The sequence below is a fragment of the Cricetulus griseus genome, chromosome 3 (genome assembly GCF_003668045.3).
Source record: "Cricetulus griseus strain 17A/GY chromosome 3, alternate assembly CriGri-PICRH-1.0, whole genome shotgun sequence".
Lineage (NCBI taxonomy): Eukaryota > Metazoa > Chordata > Mammalia > Rodentia > Cricetidae > Cricetulus > Cricetulus griseus.
The window spans coordinates 272,876,783-272,883,829 of record NC_048596.1 but is presented as its reverse complement, the minus strand read 5'-3'; the positions used below and the strand labels follow the sequence as shown (position 1 = coordinate 272,883,829).

General features: G+C 41.2%; 1 long non-coding RNA gene across 3 annotated transcripts in view; it reads right to left on the bottom strand.

The window, feature by feature from the left end:
• Positions 1–2,588: 2,588 nt before the first annotated feature.
• Positions 2,589–7,047, bottom strand: part of LOC107978266 — a 37,413-nt gene continuing 32,954 nt past the window's right edge. For all 3 annotated transcript variants that reach the window (XR_003484205.2, XR_003484206.2, XR_003484207.2), the window contains exon 5: positions 2,589–2,925. This is a non-coding gene — a long non-coding RNA (uncharacterized LOC107978266). The remainder of the gene's footprint in view (positions 2,926–7,047) is intronic.

Sequence of the window (7,047 nt, the reverse complement as noted above, 5' to 3'; positions counted from 1 at the left end):
TCATCCTCATTTACTTTCTGTCCCGTTTAGCTGCTAATACCCTCAACTGTAGTTATCTGTTGCTATTGCTAGATAGCATCAGAATTAAGTAGAGTTGAAATTGACCCATTGGTCTCTCCTGCAAAAATGATTGGACGCATCAGTTTAGCATAACAACTATGCTTTAAAGAGTATGAAAAACCTTATCCTGAGCCAAATATGAAGGACCGACTTTGGAGGGCAAAGTCAACTTTACTTAGGTGACCACGGATGGGTGAAGTGAACTTTTACAGTGACAGAACAAAGAGTCCCGACTCAATTTCAAGTGCTTTGTCGGAGTGTCATGCTTGCCCTCAGTGACTCAGCACTGGCTGCACACAAGCAGACAACTATGGGATATTGTAAATGCTTTGAAATGGCTTACACTCAGGTGTGAGCATGTAATCCACAGTTGTAAACATCATGGATCAGAGAACAAAAGTGTTTGATTGTGCTTCACCCAGCACAGCAGCTGTCCTGCTGCCCTGCACCCTCAGAAGAGACCAGAGCCTGAGTTGTGCTCCCCAGTTCAGCAGGGCTTCTGGAAACTTCTCACAAACCTTTAGGCCCCTGTATCATCTGGTTCTATGGCACAATGGCTAAATGGACTAACTTGGTCCAGACACTCTGCTCAGTGACCTCAGGCATTTCTCCCAATGGCTTAGTTTTCCCATCTGAGAAAGGGAAGACTAAAATCCCCCTGCCTGGATGGCTGCAAGAGTCATCTGGGTAACATGCTGAGGGTGTTCAGGAGAACTGGACTGTGCTGAACACAGGAGGGTCCCTCCTCTGTGACACTGAAAGTTCTCTGGGGTTAGGTAAGACTTTGAAGTTTCCCAGCAGTGTCTCCTGGATTCTCAAGCTAGACAAAACAAAAGTCTTGAAAGTTATAGCACAGTGTCCAAGCACGGAAAAATAAAAATGCTATCTCAAAAATAATTACCAGTGTAGCTTTTAGGCATGCAATCAACAAATCCACACAAAAAGTTTATGCGAAGTTTAGCAAAACAAAAGAGAGAGAGATGAAAAAGGTGAAAATGAAGAAGATTCAGAAGTTCAGATTGCTGTGGATAGGAAGCAGGCTGAGGCAGTCATTCAGCGGCAAGTATGGCCCATTTTGTATTGAAAAGAAAAGAGCAAAGAGGCTCCATCCCAAGGGTGAAGGCAAGAGTTCAAGGGAGTGACAGAATCACTCTCGAGGGCAAGGCTGGATTTCAGGTAGGTTGTCTTCCTTGCTGCAGAGCAGAAGGCAAATGACAGGTGCCTAGCTGGGCCACAGAAGGTCTCCAAGTCACCATCTCTGTCTCAGCTCTCTGGGTGAGGAAGACTTGAATCTAAAAAGCTGTGTTCAGACCACCTTGTCCACATCTGGACCCCGATGAGCCATTCATTCACGGACTTTACACCTGATGCTTGGTTGAAATTTGGGGAATTTTAGAAGTGGATGATTTCCCTCCCCAGGGAGGAGGAAATGGTATCTGGGGTCAGAGGATAGACTCCATGTATCCCCATCTTCCTCTAGTTCTCTCCTCCCTTGGTCTGAACTTGGGCATAGGAATTACATTGGCCTGAGGGAAGAACACCAGCAACTATTATGCAAGGAGGAGCTTAACAAACACATGCATTTGTCTTCATCACACGGGATTCCTGCCACTGACTACTGCTTTAGAAGATTGCTACCATCAAGCTAGCCACAAGGTTTTTAAAAAGCTAAGCGTGTGTTACCATTATCACACACATTAATGAGAGAAATCACAAAAACTTAAAAAGACAATCATAGTATTTGATTGCTTTGCAGCTCAGCACACAGAAACACAACAATGTGTCACCCTAGGTAGTGTAACTGGTAGAAAATAGGCTGTATTTATAGTTTGAGGGATTTGATAGACAGGACGGCAGCCCACAGGATCCAGGAATATGTTGAATCTCATGGCAAGCCATGGAATGGCATAGCAGCACAGCCTTAGTCCCCTTTGAGACAAGACTGGTCCCTCATGGGTCAGGAGCTGCAGGCTAAAGCCCAGTGATCTTCTAGGGCTGTGTTTCTTGATCTCAGGGCAATTTTCAGAAAAGGTGTATCAGTGAACTGTTAACAGCTGGCATTCTCCAACCAGGGGTGGAGGACAAGACTGGGTCTAAAGGCGATGTGGGCAATCACCGGTCCCATAAATGGAGCATCGAGACTTCCTGATGGTTGTCCAGGGCAAACTTTTAAGACAACCTTAAGTAACAAGCTTCTGAGTCCTCTAGAAATAGAGTTTGAGCTATCCTAACTGAAGATCTGAAGTCCAGAATATTCTAAACAATGGGACTGGGGAGGTGGCTCAGTGTTTAAGAGTATGCACTGGTCTTCCTGAGACCTGGGTGTAATTCCCAGCTCCAGTCAGGGATCTCAGAGTCTCCTCAGAGATCCAGTAACTTCCACATTCCTCTGGCCCCTGCACACATGTGGCACATACTCACAGGGACACACACACACACACACACACACACACACACACACACACACACACACACACACACACAATCACACAAATACAAATAAATAAAAAGCAAATCTCAAAATGTTCTAAAATATGACACTCAAAAGTTTCGAAGTTTGTAAATTTCACCATGTCATATTAATTACATTGAATTGGTAAGATCCATACAAAGGTCCCAGCAAACAGAAAACTCCACAATGTCAATTTTTGGCCCCAGGCATTTCGTTCGATGCTGTGATCTCCAGGCAGCTTTCACTGACTTTCCCACCAAGTTGTTGCCTGCATAATATTCAGGTCACATATTCCATTCCAGAGGTGTTTGGGGACCTGAAAAGAGTGGAGGTTTGAACCTCAGAAGAGGGATGTCTCAGCAGGTTTTCCACAACTGGGGCAAGTTGAAATAAACCTGGACCTTGGCTGAAGACTGAAAAACAGAAGAAAAAAATCTCTCATGGCACACAGGGTTTCCTAAATGTAACAAGGACATGGATACATGACAGCGTGAGTGCTAGCATGGCCGACCCATTCTGCATGGATTTTTCTCCATGCACTCATAGTAACTCAGCATAGCAACCCCAGGCTTCTGTTTGTCCATTTTTTTTTTTTTTTTTTTTTTACTAAAGAGGAAATTGACAATTAGGAGGTGCAATCATTTTCCTAAAACAAGGTTTGGCAAGCTTTCCCTGTAAAAAGGTTGTAGGGAGAAATCCTGTTTAGAGGTACTGTTGACCATGTCTGCTTGGGGCTGTCCACAGGTAACACTAACCATGCCCACTTGGGCGTGGTCAGAGTGACGTAGCAAGGGTTTTATTAAGAGGGAGGCGTGCACTTGGCTCTCTTTTTCTCTGTCCTGCCTGGCTGAGCGGACTAGAAGGCATCGTTTGTAAAAGTGGTCACTGCGTGAGTACTATTACTTAATAAACTACCTTTTATCAATATAGTTCTGATTCCAAAAGATAGATGGTCACAAGGTGTCTACTGTAGTTACCTGACATCCTAGTATAAAAGAAGCAAGAGCCAATGAGGGCCTAGATGGACGTGGCTGTGTGCCAATGATATATGAGCTATAAAATAACCTGTAGGGGGGAGGGCGATGGCTCAGTGGTTAAGAACACTTGCTGCTTTGGCAGAAGACCTCGGTTCGTTTCCCAGAACCCACATGGCAGCTAACAAGCACCTCCAGTTCCAGGGGATCCAGTCCCTCTTCTGGACTCTGCAGGCAGCAAGCATAGACAGTGTGTGCTTACACACATGCAGAAGTAAAACATAAACACAAAACATAAAGTAAAAATGAACCTTTTTTTTTTAAATTGAGTAACCATCAGCTCAAGTAAATGGATTTTTAAAATTTGTTTACTGTGGCTCTGTTAATTTTCTGCCTGGTACATCCACTTGCCTGGTGTATCCATGCAACATACAACCCTAGATTGTGTTAAAGGCATTGTGACTCATACTGCACCACGAACCAACTTTCATTTCTGACTCAAACTTGAAGGGTCATTTTTGACTGGTCTCTAACTCTTTTTGACCTTTTCAATCCACCAGAGGTACAGTTAAAAATACTTAACACTTTAACAAAGGCTATTATCACCTCACTTAGAAACATCCTTGATGGCTTGACTCGTGTTCTCTCTTAACCTGTTCAAGTGCGACATTCTCTTTTTAAAACGTATTCAAATTACACATTTAATTAGCAAAGCACCATGTTAAACAGATGACACCCCACAGAACGCAGAGTATTCTTGTGTTCTGTACCTTAGCAATTAATTGATGTCTAAGACATCAATGGAGTTTTCTAAGCAAATGAACTTCCAAACACCTTTCCTGATCACTTGGCTCCATTAAAATGCTTATTATTTATCTTTTTTTGCTTTGTGGCACTTCTGCAATTTTTATAGTTGAGAACAAAATAGCCCCCTTCATGCTTTGTTTCACATATATTACCCCCTTTCCCAGTTAGTTGGTTTTGTTGTTGTTTTTGTCAATTTGACACAAGCTACAGTCATTTTGCAAGAGGGAACCTTAATTGAGAAAATACTACCACCATATTGACCCATGGGGGCAATTTCTTGTTTAATGATCACTGTGGGTAGACTCAGTCCGTTGTGGGCTGTGACACTCCTGGGCACATGGTACTGAGTTTTATAAGAATACAGGCTGAGTAGCCATGGGGAGCAAGGCAGTAAGCAGCACTCCTCTATGGCGTTCTGCTTTGGTGCCTGCCTTGAGTTCCTACTATGACTCCCCTCAGTGATGAACTGTTAAACTGCGAGATGAAATAAACACTTTCCTTCCTAAGTGGCTTCTGGTCATGGTGTTTTACCACAGCAATACAAAAGTAACTGTTAAACCATGGTGTGAAAACATAGACAGCTACCACAATCTTGAAAACGTTCAGCAGTCAATGTCCTTTGTGTCCTGGTTATCCAATTTGGACAGCATACTGTCAGCAGAGGAGTCAGGGGCAGTTTTTTCCCCTATGAATAACTTTGCCACATTTAAAGCAAACTCCATATTGGAGGCTCTTCAGTGCTGATCGTCTACTGTGAAGTAGATTGGTGCTGCAGAAGCAGACATATTTCACTGCCATGAAAAGCCATATGGTAGTAAAGCTTCTTAAATGCTATAGTCCGTAGATATCTGAAGTATTTGAAGACCAGGCGTCTATCTAAAATATATCTCTATTTGACCTTGAAAGCATACCTAACATTACTATAAGTTTGATTGTTACCTCAATTATCCTAAACAGTTGTAATAGCAGCTTTCAAGAACTAGGACTTTATGATTTTAAATGAGTGACATAGGTACAATACCTTATAGTATGTTGAAACAAAAATAGCATCAAATTTGTATCATATACAAAAATGCATACCAAAGTAAAATATTTGAGACTAGCAGTAGCTTTTTAGTGTAAGAGTAGATTCAATAATCTACCCTTCTATCCTATCATTCCTGTATACGCTTTTTTTCTTTTCAGAATGAGATCCCCAATCTAATTCCTTTGTTTAGTTTCCTTCATGACCATGACCAATAACAACTTGTGACCAACCCCCCTAAATGATTACAAGCATCCATTGAAAAGTCCCAAACCGCCCACCCCACCTCTTAGGAATGTGGGTATCATGTTCTTAAAATTACTTCTTGCTGTCTAGGGGAAACAGCATCTTTAGAGGACCCTGAAAAAATTGAGATAAAGGTCAAGTTTGGAAAGAGCTAGCTGTTGCCCAATCTTGGTGTGAGGGGAGAGTGCAAGGCTTATGGAATGTCCTGACTGGAGTAGTCTACGAGGCTGGACCACCTTCGATAACTCTATTAAAGCTGTCTTGATCAGTTTGTAGTCCAAAGCTGATCTTTGGATGGTGTTTGTCAACTTAAGGATGTTATCACAGTCCAGGTGGATTCATCATTGTGGGGCTCCAACATCCTTTTGGAGACTTCAAAGGCCACTGTTAGGAATGATCATGGCTCACTGCAGAATGTCCTATGCAGCAGATGCCAAAGGGGTTATAGGACCATAATCTATTAAATTCATCTGGGGGACACAAACTTAGTTCTTAGTTACCTGCTTCAGACTCAAGCCTGAAATCACATATAGGAAGCTAGAACAAGCCTGTTTCTAGAATCAGGAGTACTCTATATGACCATTGATATTATGATAGAAGGTTTAAATACATATATATATATATATATATATATATATATATATATATATCATAAATTTTCAGGTAATATTTATATCTTAAGAAAAGTTCAAAGGCTCATAATAAAACCAAAGTATTATGAGATTAGTGGCAATAGAATAGTTCCTAATTTTTGTTTTTCTTCCATCGCATACCAGATGGCCCTTCTGACATGAGACAGAGATTTTGGATTTTCCTTTAACAAGCTTTCTTGGGTTTAGAGGAGAGAGCCAAGTTCCAGCTCCAAAGCCAGCTTTGATTTTTAATTGAGTTGGGACCACAAAAAGACCATTTGCATTTTACATTTGTGGAGAGCAGCAAAAACAAACATTTGGGAAGATTTAGGAAATTCTACCTATGTCATTAGGCCAATTTATTCTTTTTCTTGGAACATTTTCTCTTGATAATTTGTCCTTCTTTAGATGTGTCATTTGTCCAGTGGGATTTAGATTCCTTAGTTGGATGTTTTTATTCTCCTGGAAAGACAAAACTAAAACCCTGTCCCAACACTAACTTTGGGGAGTTCTTTTTTGGCAGGGTAGAACTTTGTTAAGGCAAAATGTTTTTTGGCAACAGAAAAGGTGTTATCTTTTAATAAAATTTATTTTTCATAGAGATCAAATAAAAGGCATTTGTTAGTCTTTTAAGTTAGTTTGGACTAAATGACCAAGCTGTTTGATGAACTATTGCTTCTCCTAATCAAGAGGTCTCTTCTGTTTGAATCTAATCTTTATCAATCTTGGTGGTATCCATAGTTTTTCTTCTCCTGTGGAAATAAAAGCAAAACTCCTTCCCCAATGTAACACATCCTGGTTTCCATTCTGAGTCAACACATCTTTAAAATATACAGGATAATTTAACTCATT